Raw genomic sequence first — 14,655 nt, 5'->3', positions numbered from 1 at the left:
CTTGCCTGTGTCTGTGATCATGGCTCCGGGCTGACCTTCCTCTTGCTGTCAAGCTGGAGATTAGGGAACAGGTTGTCATTTCCCCCAAATGAGCAGGGAATGACTACAGGACCCGCTCTTGGCCTAATAGCCATTCCGAGCTTGATAACTGACCCACGGTGTCATCACGTGCACCAGGCACTTTTCTGCAGTGAGCAGGGGAAGGCTGGTGCTGGGTTTGAACCTGGAACCGAGAGTTCTTCCTAGATCCAGTCAGAGCTCCATGCCTCGCTTGTTGTCAGGAGTGACCAGTCGTTGGATGAAGGGATCTCTCCTATTGGTGGAGAGAATTGCTGTCCAGGTTCTGTGCCAGGATCTCTACTTTCGATGGGAGCTCAGAAACTCAGGTTCACTCACGTGCAAATGGTTGCTGGACCAGTCACTCTTGGCCCAATGGAGTGGTGGCTTTGGAGAAAGATGGAGCAGTAACGAAGAGCTTGGAGTGGTTACTGGTGGGTTTGTTGGACAGACCTGCTGTTTGGGTCTGAGTGATTTTTGAGGAGCTGATGTGTTTGCTTCTGTTGCTACAACAGGCTCCCAGGTTCCCCTGAGGAAAGAGGTCTATTCTGTCTCCCACCGGCCATGCTTTGCTTCCTCCTGTCAGCAGGAGCCAGGCTTGGCAAGGGGAGTAAACTGATCTGAACAGCTGTGTTGTGCAGGAGAAGGTGCAGGCTTTGGGGGAGACAGAGAGCCTCTCTCCGCTGCTCTGGGGCCAGTGTGCATCTGGGTACCTCAGCTTTTCCCTGTGCTACAGGGTCTGTTCCAAATACTTTACCAGAATACAGCTGTGATATGTGGATGGTTGTGTGTGTGTGCGCCCATCCATCGAGGGTGGCAAGGGTGTCCTCTGAATACCAAGGGTGGAATGGAGTCTGGATGTGAGTCAAAAGTCTCAACATGTCAAAGCCCCCGCTTAACTCAGGGTTCACTCTCATCTTCATGGTTCTGGGGTCTTGGGAGGGATCTGTCTGGGGGAGGGAGAACAATTCATCCTACAAGTTGACCTCCCTTGTCCTCTGTCCCCAATAGGACATTCCCCCAGGGTTCATCTAGGCCCTTAGGAATGTGTCATCTGAGCTGAGGTAGGTTGGCACACTACTTATTACCCGGGAACAGAGATTTGGTCCCTGTCACCTGGGTAGTGTTAGCCATGCAAGTTGGAAGGCGTTTTTGTTTTTCCAGAAGCCAAAGGGGATTCTGTGTGTAGCTGAAGCTGGGAAATTTAGGGATGGGACCAGCCTGCCTGCGTATCTGACTGGTGGTCTGTGGCTGCCTGTGGGAAAACAGACCTCTCCTCTTCCCATGCGCTGACTAGGATCTCTTGTCCCCATCCAGTCTTGGAAATGGGTGACTGAGCATCAGGGACTCCCTGAAGAGACCCAGCAGGATTTCATAAGAAATCCCTTTGTTCCTTGAAGTTATTCAAGGTATCCATCCTGGAGGTAGCTCCTCAGAGGTCCGAAGGACCTAGTGCGGGCCATACATCAGGTGCTGTCCCTGCACTTGGGACAAATCAGTAAAAACAAGTGGATAGACCCTGCCCTGGGGAGTCACCAGAGCAACCACGTCCTAGTGACTCGATGATGACAAGAGGACTGAGCTTTCCGAAGTCCTGGGACAGACACTGTCTTGTTGTTATTTATATTTTAACCCATGTATGAGTCAGGATTCAAACTCACATCTCACAAATCCCAGATCCTAACTTCTCAGCTGGATGGAAAGAAGGGTTCCTTTGAGTCATGCTGTGAGTTTAAAAAAAAAAAAAAAAAAGTCCAAGCATTGGAGGCTACTGGCAGAGAAGCCTTCCTCAGTCCAAAGCTTCCCTTGAAGCTCAGAACCTCTGATGGCCCCACCCACAGACCCCCACCTTATAGCACTGGCCATTAAGTACTCCACAAGGGACCTCCTGGTTGAGTCCTTCTGGTGAGATGCAGGAAAAGAGATGCCTGTCCAGGAACCTCACTTCTGATGGCTCCTCTGGTTAAGACTTTGCTCCTGGCTGAGGTCAGTTACTTGGAAAATGACTTAAAAATAGCTCCTGAGAAACTGGGCATGGTGGTGCACACCTGTGATCCTGCCCAGCACCTGAGAGGTAGGAGCAGGAGGATCAGAAATTCAAGGTCATCCTTAGCTCCATAATGAGCTCAAGGTCAGCCTGGGCTACAAGAGACACTGTCGGTAAGGGGAAGGGGGAGGCAGGCAGGTAGGCAGGCAGCCTTTGCAAGGAGACTACCCTGGGTCCTCAGTACTGCACGTGGGTAAGATGGGCGGTTGCTTCCAGTCCTGGTTCCTGGAACCGTATGAAAGACCCACAGGACAAGCAAGATGCCAGCCTGATGGAAGGGTCCCAATCTGATGGCAAAGCAGGACCCCTGACCTTAGGAGAAGCATGGCAGAGACACATTTCTTGTCTCAGGTGCCCTGGTGTGATGGCCTCCCTTGTTGAGGTCCCAGGGGGATGCAGAGACAGACATCAAAAGACTATGCTGAGCTGCCAGACTTACCCACCCAGAACCAAAGCAAAGAGTCAGGAGTGGAGTTCTGCCACGCAGGGGACCTCCGCTGCAGGCCGGGGACCTCCGCTGCACGCAGGGGACCTCCGCTGCAGGCAGGGGACCTCCGCTGCAGGCCGGGGACCTCCGCTGCAGGCAGGGGACCTCCGCTGCACGCAGGGGACCTCCGCTGCACGCAGGTGACCTGTGCTCACACCTCTTCAGGGCAGACTTTTGGGACCTGGGGGGAGAAGTCATTCTCTGGTGTTCCTTTCTTATCCACCAGGTGGATGGACTTGGGAGTGGAAACTGAGGTCTGAGAAGGGCCTAGTGTGCCAAGACTCTTGCAAAGTTACACACCAGACCTTGAGTCAAGGGCTCTTACTGCTGTGTCACGGAAGGTGACAGGGTCGCAGCTCACACTCATCTTCACACCTTCACTCACCGTCATATTCTTTGTCCCTCTCCATATTTACAGTTCCCTCCAAAATAGGTGGGCCATCAGTCACATGCCCATGATCTCAGCAAACGAAGCCCTTTTGTCTTTTCTTCCTTTGGGCTCCTTCTTCCTTTTTCCTCCTGTGCCTAGAGTAGTTAGACGGTGCCCTGATGGGCTGGGGTAGGGAGTGTGGCTCAGAGGCAAAGTGTTGCTGATCCTGCACTAGGCCCTGGACTTGACCCCTAGCAGTATAAATGTAAATAAATGAATAAATAGATCAATAATAATTACAATGATTGTCAACACAAAGTTTAATGCTAAATGCAGGCCAGGAATAGGAGCAAAAACTGTGGTACCTCTTTCCATTCCTAGAATCATGGTAGTTGTCTTATAACCTCCATTCTGCAGGTGGGAAGATTATGTCATCCAAGGCCATCCATCCATTCATCTATCTATTCATTCATCTACCCATCTACCTAGTCACCCATCTATTCATCCATCCATCTACCTACCAACTCATCCATCTATCCATCCATCCTCCCTCAGTCCTACTTATTCATTCATCATCCTATCCATCCATCCATCCATCAACCAGCTACACATCTATCCATCCTCTCATTTATCTATATAGCCATCCATTCACCCACCCACCAAGTCCATCCATCTAATCATTCATTTGTCTACCAACCAATCCATCCCTTCATCTATCTACTCCTGCACACATCCAGATATCTATGCATCTATCTGTCTATCCACTCACTCATTTATCCTCTCATTCATTCATCCATCCTCCTATCCACCAACCTGCCCACTCATCCCCTATCCATCCACCCAACTGATCCACACATCCATCCATCCTACAGTTTATCCATATATCCATCTATCTACCTATCCATCCATCCACCCTTCCATCCTCCCTTCCTCCCATTTATCCATTTGCCATCCTATACCATCCATCCATCCATCCATCCATCCAATGTGCTGTTCCAGTCTCTCCAAGGTTCTAGAAAGCATCAGAGCTGAGATTGGAGCAGCTTGCTTACAGAGTCCACCATGTTGTTGTGTTGTATCTGCCCCATGAGGTTGGTACGATGGTCCATATAAAAGAAGCTTTGTATGATGGTCCAAACAAGGAAGGTCTAAGGCCAGAGGAGCAGCTAAGGGCAGATCCAGGTTCAGAGTCTGCATTCACAAACAGCTGCATCCCCTTCCTCCTGAGACAGAGCTTCAGATCTGCAAGGTTATTGGCAAATGCCATCTCCCAAGTATCTCTCAATGGTAGGTGCCCAGTTCGGCCCTCCATCATAGTCCAAGCCCTCCAGGGGAGACAGACCAGCAAGGTCAGACACTTAGCACCAGAGTCCTGTAAACATCTGGCCTCTTTGAGGTCATTCAAGCTCCACAACACCCCTCCTCTTGGGGAGGCATTCTTTGAGAGGTTAAGAAATTCATAGAAGGCCTCAGGAGCCACTGAGCAGTGGAACTGGGGTTCTAACTGAGATTGACTTGACTTCTGAACCTCACCGCTCTTGACCCTTAAGAGGACAGGAGCAAGGCAGTCAGCTGGCTCCTGGCACTGGATTTCACCTGCACCGGAGACTTCCAGCCTCTTTCTCCTCTCACTTCCTCTTTGTCTCCACCCCTTTATTGGTGACATTGCGTTTCTAATAAGCATTTAAAATGAGTCTTGCTGGACCAGGGATGAGGAAGGAGGAGGGAGTGAGAGACATGTAGTTAGGAAGACGGGGCGGTGTGGGGGGGATCATGGGGTGTTAAATAGCCCAGAATTTTTAAAAACCTGATGCAAATCATTGGTAGGAGAGAAAATTACGTGCAATTATGCCCTGATACTGGAAGGTTTGCCTAGCCCAGGCAACAAGATCTCATTAACAAGCAGAAAATAAGATTGAAATGGTGTGTAAAAGAGCTGAAAAATGAATTTGAATGCTGCGTTTGTCCACAATTACCCCCTCCTTCACACATATTTTATTGCAATTTTTTTATTATTCTTAATCCCTCCATTCCTCAAAGCAGATTGGGGACATCCTGGCATTACCGGGGCGTTGGGAGGAGGTGTAGAGGATCTTCCGCTCCCCTGAAAGGAGACCCTTTCTCTCCAACATCTTCCAAGGTTGGGATTTGGAGGGATCGGAATTCATTTCTCGGGCTTAGCAGGTTGTAGGGACACGGGGCTTTAACCCCAGCCAGAGTCTCCTCTACACCAGCTCCCGCCCTGCACTTCCTTTGCCTCCCTTCTTAGGTGACTCTCCTGCCATTCTGCCTTCCTTCTGCCTTCGTGGGGGTCTCTATTCACTCTTCTCAGGGAGCCTCCCACTTAGGCCCCACAAGTGGACTGTGGGCAGGGTCGGAAGGAACCTTAAGGCAGATACCAAGTTCTGATTCTGCTACTTGTTATGGTGCTGTGTGACCCTAGGGTAGTTTACGTAACCTCTCTGGGCTTCATTTGCCTCACCTGGAAGGAAGGACATTCTCCCGGCTTCTCAGAGGCACTGTGAGGACTAAATAGAGACTTGAGCAGAGTTTCTGGCTCGGTAAATGTGCTTCTCTGCATCCTCTCGTCCTTCATGCCTTCCCCCTTCCTTGCCTTCTCTCTCATCCCTTTTGGTTGGCCGGGAAATGGCTGTGCTAGTTTCTTCCTTAGAGCAGTGTGGTGTGCTCAGCTGACCCAACCTGGACAGAGCAGCGCTGGGCCCCAGGCGGCACACTCTTCTACAGAAAGCACAGGAAGCCGCCCACTGTGCTCCCCAGAAGGTGAGCTGAGAGGGGAAGGCTGGGGATGACTCAGACTCCACATGGCTTCCCAGGGCCAGGGGACAGTCAATGGAGTCATCCCCACCCTCCTTTCCCTGCCCCGTTTCTCATCATGACTGGCAGTGCCAGCGTAGGGTCAGGGGTCAGTTTTCAGATGGGACCAGGAGTCTGTGGCTGGATTTTTTTTTTTTTTTTTGGACCCAAAGACCAGTACCATTTTTTTTTTTTTAACATCTACCCTCCTCAACTGGCTTTCCTCATACCCAGTAATAGCCCATCTCTTAAAGATGCAGGCCACATCTGCCAGCCCCAAGTTAAAGCCAGATGGGGCAGCAGCTGGGGGAGATGTCACCATCACTCTGCTCTCCAGGGGTCCCTCACACTGCGAGCATCCTCCCCTCTCCACCGGCATCCTTGGCTGGCCAGCTCTGGCGAGGAATTAGCCGCTGCGGAGGTATGAGCCCACGGTCTTGGTAGCCAGCTTTAGTCCAGGCCTGGATATGCCGAGCCTCCCTCTCGGGGCTCCAGACCCTGCCGGTGCCTGCTATCCAGCTCTTCTGCCTTTGTCCGAGGTCACCCAGCTCCGTGGAAAAGCTGAGTTATTTCCCACTGGCTGCTGCTCCTGACACAGCCACCTGCTTTCATCCATCAGAGGCCACGGCTCTGGTCCCCGGGGAGAGACTGGGCAGCCGCCTCCAGTGAAAACAGAGCCCTGTTTATGTCTCTGCTTCTGCCCTTTATCCTGGGTGGAGGGAACAAGGGGGGCCAAGGGTGGGAACTGCCTCCCTAGAACAGAATGGGAAGCCTCTAGGTAGCTAGCTGAGGAGCGGGTACCATGCCTGTGATGATCAGGGTGAATGGCCTGTGGCCTGGCTTTCAGGGTGACACTGGAGACTTGAATGATTGAAAGGACAATGGCTGGGTCTACTGGTCCTTTTTCAGAATGAGACCCTGAGAGCTGCAGCGTAGTCCACCATAGAAATAACGACGTCTATCTAAGTGTCCACATCCACGCCAGGATTCTCTGTCCCATGTGGGGCCAAGGGCACCAGGAGGGACAAGATTTTATGTGGAACTCCACATCTTCAGGGGCCGAGGGAGCTCCGTGTTACTCAGCACACTGTTCGCTTGGTGACACACGTCATTCTCGGCATCTGGAACATAGTAGGTCACCAGCACTTGCTGGCCAACCCCAGACCTTCAGGCTTTGATAAGGCATAGCTCAGATTGGCTTCCAGGGGTGGGGGTTATTTGGAAGCAGCTGCTCATCTGGTCTGCACTTGAATTCTTCATGATGCCTGTCAAGTTCACTGGGCACAGTACATGGGGAGGCTTGGAAAGAAGGGATGTGAGGTCACTTGTGCTCCAGCAAAGGTGCATTTTGGGGAGGACAATACCTCCTCCTCTCCTCACTATGACACCACCCCCACCCCCGCCACACACACCCTATTGGAGAATTGATTGTGGACAATTCCGAGGGGTTTCTGGTTCGGCAGGAAGAGACAGGGAGATATGTAAGACAGAAGGAATGATTGTGACAGCCAGTCACAGAGATGTAGTGTGGGCTCAGTGGCATGGTCTGCAGATCAGAGTTTCCATTCCAGCTCCCCTCTCTACTGTGTGACCACAAACAACCTACATGAGCTTTCTGAGCCTCCCTCTCCTCATCCACACCGCTCATCTACAGCCTTAGACTTAAGTGAGGGGCTGGGGGCACAACTCAGTGGCCAGAGTGCCTGCCTAGCATGCAGGAAGCTGAGATCCATCCCCAGGACCAGACAAACCGGGCGTGGTAGTGCACACCTGTGATCCCAGTACTCAGGAGGCAGAGGCAGGAGAATCAGAGGTTCAAGTTCCGCTTAAGCTCCACATCAAATTCAAGGCCAGCCTAGGACATATGAGACCGTGTCTAAAGAAAGACGAGAAGAAAGAAATGGTTCATGGGACAGAGCCCTTGCCATACCTTCCCTGTACAAGGCAAGAACCTAGTAACCAGGTTCTTTCTGCTTCTCCCACTCTGAGCAGATCCTATTGTGGAGAAGTCTGGCTAGGCCCATCCCGCTGCAGACCGGTCTGAGCTCTCTTCCCAGCTCTATCTCAGACTCACCGTGTGATCTGATGAGATGTGTCCTTGCTATGGGCCTCAGTTTCCTACCTCACGCCATGAAGGAGGTGGGCCAGTTGCTACCAAGGCATCTTCCTGTTTACTTCCCAGGCCCCCTGGCTTGGGCTGCTGAGCTTCGTAGAAAGTCAAGGGTTTAGCCTTCTGGAGCTACTTGGCTTGGTGGGGAAAAATGCAAATGGCTGATTTCTCCTCCTTTCTGAGTAATGCAGCATCTCAGGGAGAGACAGTCCCGGGTAGACAGGGGGAAGAGAAAATGAGGAAGGTTAACAATTAATATCGCAGGCAGGCTGGGAGCCTTGAGACCTGTTTCCGGGCTCCCCGAGGGAGGAGAGGTGGGAGTCACATTGAAGGTCTCCAAAAGGCCACACTCTTCCTGCTTCCTGGCCCTGCAACTGCTGCCCCTGTGTTAAAATCCCCTTCCCCACCCTCCCCTGGAACCCAGCCCCATTTACTCTTTCAGACTTCTCCTCCTGAGAAGTGTTCCTTTGCCTCCTCCTACTGGGCTAGCCATCCTTCCTCAGGCTTTTTATCAATTTTTATCAGCATATGGAAAGTGCTCGCATTGTTAGACAGGTGCTTTTAAATAGTAATAATGATGATTACATTTTTTTTTGAGTGCTCACCCCAGGCCAGATGTGCGCTGAGCCCAGTATGTGGGTCACTTCATTCCATCTTTAAAACATCCCCTCGGAGGAGGCCCTGGAATCATTTCTGCATCACAAGTGGAGGCGGGTAGGGGCATGGAGCAGTTTAAGCAATCGGTCTAAAAAGTTAACACAGGGCAAAGCCTGGACCGAAATCCAGCTGGCCTGGCCCCAGACATGCTGCTCTTCCCCGGGCCATGTCACAAGGATAGGAGAGACTTTTAAAAATGTACATTGATTTATTTTTATTTTTTGTATGCATGTGTGCATGCATGCATGGTCGGTGCACCCCAGCGCGCATATGCATATGGAAATCAGAGGACAATTTGAGGGACTCAGTTTTCTGGGTCCTAGGGAATCAAGCTCAGACTGTCAGGCTTGGTGCAAGTTCCGTTACCCTCCGAGCCACATCTCGCCCTCTGGTAGGACCTTGTAAAGCCCCCAGTGGGACCGTTTGACCTTAGTTGATCACAGACCCCTCTAGAGGAAAATAACAGAGGTGGAAGACAGGAAACCAAAGGCCAGAGGCTGGAGAGCAGAGGGCAGACAAGGCTGGCCTTGGGAAGGGTATCTGCAGCCCTGTCACTCCACACCTGTGTGACCCCAGGCAGCCTTTCTCCAGCCTCAACATCTCCCCAGGGAAAGGGGGTGTAAGGGGGAATGAATGGGTTTGCAGATATGCGTCCAAACTGCACCTGCACCTGCACAGCCTATGTGGTTGGCTGCAGAAAGGAGCTGTGTGCAGTGGGTCCAAGGTCACAAGGGGACAGTGTAAGTCTCGGCCAAACCTCCTGCTTCCGAATCCCTTTCCTGCACCTCTCGATAGCTCCTGGTCTCCTTCTTGGTCTTGTTCCCTTCGTTCCTGGCTCTTCTCTAACCAAGGCCCCCCCCTAACCACTCTGGCTCTCTCCCCAGCTGGGACACTTCCTTTAGCACCCTTTTCATTTGGGACAGGTGTTCGACCGCCCACAGAGTTCTGCTAAAGCAAAGGCAAGGGCTCTGGAGACTCTTGCTTGGCATGAAGCTTCTGGGAATAGCTAGGTTATCTGGGCTGCTTCCCTCAGTGTTGTTGGAAACCCTTGGAAGGGCACGCTGGACTGGGATCTCATTCCTGTGTACCCTGGCTGTGGGTCACTCACCCCAGGGATCCTCTCTGTCCGCGCTTTCCAGGGAGGATGGTCAGCCTTTCCCTTCCTCTTCCCACACTTCCCTCACCTGAGGTCCCAGCCCAGAATTTTCTCAGGCACACAGCTGTTGGGAAGTGCATCTTTGGTTTCTGTCCATTCCTTTCCTGTCCCCATCCTTCCCTCGTCTCGGGCCCCACTGTCTCTTGAGCCGTTGGCCCCACCCCCCGACATCCTCTTGGACCCTGTCTCACCCTTCTGCATACCCACACACAGGTGCAGGCCCCTCTCCTCCAGGGCATCCCCCATCCCTCGGTTCAGACCCTCTTCCTTCCTCCCTCCCTCTTTCCTGGCCATTCCAGCCCCCAGCCCCATTGTCCTGCCCTAATCTCTCTCATTCTTCTCTACACCTCTCCTTTCCCTGGCTCCACCGAGGGCCTCTTCTTCCTCATCTTCAGTCCTTCCTCCACCCCTTCCACGATTCTTCATCTCTCTGGTCAGCTCATCCAACCTATGGTGCTTGCGGCTGAGCTAGGTGCCTGCGAGTGAGCTGGGTGCAGGGTCCCCAGGCCTTGTGTGGGGGTGGGGAGCAGGGGGGCCGGGATGGGGACACGGACGGGGGCGGGGCGGGCAGCTGACACCCCTCCCTCTCGGCTGCTGCTTCGGCTGCGCTGCCGCGCCTTTGATCCATGGCCTGAGGCCGCCTGACAGTGGAAAATGCAGGGAGACAAAACCACTCAGTCAAAGTGATTCCCAACAACTGTCTCCCCGAGATAAGGACTCACTGGGCTCCGCAGCCTGCTTAATTCCTGCTGCCCGGCCTGGGATCCCGTGCAGCAGCGAGCCGACTGCCAGCCCAAGCAGCTCTGAGAACCAGCCTGGTCTCAGGACCCAGGATGGGGTGCAGCCCTGGGTACCGACATTTGTGAGGGGAACCCAGGACAAGGCATTGTGCATCCAGTGATCTGGCAGGCTAGCCCCCCTTCTCTTGGCAATTTCAGGGAATCCTCCTTGTTCCATCCACACTAAGGCATTTGCCTTCTTCCCTGAAACATTCCTGAGCCGACTCCCTCTTGGTCCTCAGCTCTTCCACTCTCCGAGTGAGTTCCCCAGCCCCTCTTGTTCCTGTGCTTGCAATATTAGCTTGGAGCTCTAACTTTCTGGATAGTTCCCTCAGTAGAGCAGGGTCCAGGCTGTCTGGTGGCCTATATCCCCAGTACAAAGCTTTACACACAGCAGGGTCCCAATTAATGCTTAGTGCTAGGGACAAAAAGCCAACCAGCCTTGCTTGGACCCTGCCTCCAAGAAACAGCAAGAAGCCAGCACTGAGGCAGAAGCCTTCAGAGAGGGAGATGTGCCCAAGATAAAGCAGGGTGTGGTCTGTGGGTCCTAGACACCCGAACCCAGGGGCATACCTTCTTGGTGTGACAGACAGGTCTCTAGGAGGCTGGGCTGGCTTCTCTGTCCCTGGCAATAGGGTTCAGCATGGAGACCAGGAGATAAGATTCTGTATGGTAACGTCTGGAGGACCCCCACTGATGGGAACTTTCAGGAACCCCCATGACGGACCCCCTCCCTCCACGGTGTGTGGCACAGAGAGCTTTTATGTGTGCATGGTGGTAGAAGCAGGGGTCAAAGGAACGGGATTCAGCTCAGGAGTCCTGAAGGCCGGGGACGAAAGGGAAAGTTGGGAGAACTAGAGAGAACCCATGGGTGCTGGGACGGTACAAGCAGAGCAGGTCCTTCAGAGGCCAGAGATATGAGATCAGTACCAGATCAGGGTTTTCCTGAGCTGGGCACCAAAAGGGTCTGGGGTGTCTGTTAAAACTCAAGCTCCCAGATTGGTCCACGACAACCACGAAGGTTATGCGGTGGGCCTGGGAACCTGGTTTTAAAGACAGCACCAACTGAGGCAGCCCATTGGCAGCCTGGCACCTCAGAGCACGGGATTAACATTGGCAATCTTACCCAGTATGACTGGAGACCCTGACAAAGGCCTCCCTGGTGTCAGTATGCTTGGGTGCCCCGTGCACCCCAACAGCCTCAGCATGTCAACCCCCTTTTCTTTATGATATGACTCTGGAACAAAGTATGGTGGTACAAGCCAGCAGCCCCATTGCGTGGGAGGTGGAGGCAGGGGACTTGTCATGAGTATGAGGCAAGCCTGGGCTGCACAGCAAGACCCTCCCCCGGGACAGGGAGATGGCTCAGCTGGTTAAGCACTTACTGCACAAAGCACGAGGACCCAAGTTCAGTCCCCAGCACCCTCCAAAGAATCTGGGTGAAGTGGTGCACACCTGTCACCCCAGTGCAGGGAAACAGACAGAGAAAGACCCCTCGGGCTCTGTGGACAGCTGGCCTTAGCCAGAACGGCGAGCACAGGTTAGGTGGGAAAACCTGGCTCAAAACATAAAGTGAAAAGTGATTAAAAAAGCCACTTGAGGGGGCTGCAGAGATGGCTCAGGGGCTAAGAGCACTGGCTGCTCTCCCAGAGGACCTGGGTTCAGAATCACATGGCAGCCCACAACTGTCTCTAACTCCAGGATCCGATGCCCTCTGTCCTCTGTGGGCACTGCAGGCATGCAGACACACCCATGCACATAAAATCAAGATAAATAAGTATTTCTTTAAAGAAGAAGACACTTGATATCCACTTATCCACCTCTGGTCTTCATATGTATATCCAGGCATGTAAATGCACACCTGCACACATACAAATGTGCACACACACACACACACACACACACACACACACACACACACACACACAACCACTCCCTCCAAAAAGGAAAAACAAAATCGACTGTTGGGAACTTCCCTAAAACTTTGCCCCTGACCTCTCAGAGCTGGGAGACACCCCGGAATAGCCTCTGTGTTACTCAGCACCTAGAGAGACCCCAAACCTTGGTTGCTAGAGGGACCTATTCTTAGACTTTTCTGAGTAGCCGTCTCTTTCTACTGTAGAGCCAGGGTGACATCTTGACAGAGCCCGCTAAGTCACAAATCCAAAACAGAGGTAGAGGCAGCCTTGTGGGTGAGACAATAGTGGCCAAGGGGACAGGAGACCCGCCCTGCCCTCTTTCTGTCCTCTCATCCTGCAGTGGATCAGACCTCAGCTCCCCAGGCCCAGAGGTCTGCCAAGTGGAGCTGGCCCGAGGCCAAATGAACAAGACCCTCTCATCAGACCAGGGCTGTCTGACCAGAGGCATCAGAGGATTAAGGTCCCATGAGGGCCCTGGCAAGTGTCTTATCAAAAAGGGGACATGTCCAGGCTGAAATTGAGACGTGGTGCCCAGGGGCAGGAGTTCCTGATCCTTACCCAAAGGGCTCCCTTTCCCTTCTAGCCACAGGCATGCTCTCTCTGCAGCCTGAAACTCCAGCATCCTTCCCTGAGCTCCCTGGGGGCTCATCCCACTCCCAGCCAACCTCATCCTCTCTCGAGGCCTCTGGGGTAAAATAGCTGCCGCCGTCGTCATCATCATCGTCGTCGTCGTCGTCGTCGTCGTCGTCGGGGTTTTGCTCTGTTTTGAGCCACTGAGAAGTAGGTCTGATGTGATTACTGCACACAGTGGCTGAAGTAATGCTTCTATTTGGTTTTCACCGTGCTGGGCATGGAACTCAGCGCCTTGTAAGTAGGTGCTGTACAAGTGTGCTTCTGCTGGACTACGTCCCAAGCCTTGTTTTGTTTTGTTTGTTTGTTTGTTTGTTTGTTTGTTGGAGACAATCTTTTACCCTGTAGCCTAGGCTGGCCTGGAACTCACTGTGTAGATCAGGCTGGCCTCAAAATGGCTGGGTTTACAGGTACGTGATTTCACACCCAGCTTGACAAAGCACTTTTGTTCCCCATTGGCAGTCTGATGGTGACTGAGCACAGAGGACCTGTAGTCAGACTGTCCATTCTGCTGACTCAGATGTGAAATCCAAGGTCAGCATGCCAGGACAATGTCAGAATCCAAAACCCAGATCTACTCTGGGGTAGATGTCGTCTTCTCCATGGGCCACCCCAGTAGGAGGGACAGGCTGGTTGTCACCTTTGCGGTTTAGATCTAGGCTGTTCTTGAGAAGGTCTCCAGGGATACTGTGCCCTGAGGGTGTGAGCAGTGCTGGCCAGGTGGCCTCTCCAACCTTCCTTTCCCAGCAATCCAACTTACATTGTACCACCCTGAGCCACAGAGGGTGAAGAGAGAAGGGCATATGAGAGGGAACCCCCAGACCCCGACCCCAGACCCCAGGAGCCAAGAGGAAACAGCCAGCGAGTGAGACAGGTAGCCCAAGGGCTCCTCACCCCTGAGGTCTGTAAGAGCTGTGCTGACCATTAGCTGGACCAGGCTCGACCAGGAGGCCTATGGGTGAGGGGCAGGGTATGAACAGAGGGGAATAAAGAAGAAAAAGAACCTATGTATGGACATATGGACCAGAGAGCTGCACTGTGAGATACTGGAGAGAGAAGGAAGCGGGGTCTGAAGTGATATACAGAGTCATGGAAAGAAGAGAGGGGTGGGGAGAGAGAAGGAGAGAGAAGACAGAAGACTAAGAACAGAAGGGTGAATTAGGGCTCAGTGACGGGGCAGAGGCAGGGAGAGAGGCGGAGGGGAGGCAAGGGCGCTGTGGCCAAGTCTGACGGAGGGTCAGAGCCCTCCCTCAGTGAGGCAGAGATCAGGAGTCTGGGTGGACGGGCCCAGAGCATGGGGGCAGGTGCCGGAGGGGTCAGAGGGCTCCTGTGAGGAGGGAACCCAGCATTACTCTGTAGCCAGAGGAGCACAAATCGGAATTCCAGCCGCACCAGCACCCAGCTGTGCAGCCTTGGGCTACCCTGTCCACCCAATCAGCAGCCACACAGGCCCATTTTGTAGCCCAGTGGGGTGACCTGCTAGAGCTAGTATTGGCACATTCTCCCTGGGCAGGGACCTTTTTCAGAGTTGCCGGGCCTGAACCTCAGAAGTCCTGGCTTCCCAGCATGGCAGTGGTGGTCTGCAAACTCCCAGAGCCCGAGGTGAGAAGCCCTGCCCCTGGCCAAGTG

The 14,655-nt window shown here is 53.1% G+C and overlaps 1 protein-coding gene across 2 annotated transcripts in view; it reads left to right on the top strand.

Annotated features, from left to right (window-relative positions):
* Positions 1-14,655, top strand: part of Pax7 (paired box 7) — a 96,977-nt gene that overhangs the window by 57,023 nt on the left and 25,299 nt on the right. The window lies entirely within an intron of this gene.

The sequence above is a fragment of the Peromyscus leucopus genome, chromosome 2 (genome assembly GCF_004664715.2).
Source record: "Peromyscus leucopus breed LL Stock chromosome 2, UCI_PerLeu_2.1, whole genome shotgun sequence".
Taxonomy (NCBI): domain Eukaryota; kingdom Metazoa; phylum Chordata; class Mammalia; order Rodentia; family Cricetidae; genus Peromyscus; species Peromyscus leucopus.
This window is presented reverse-complemented; position numbering and strand designations above follow the sequence as displayed.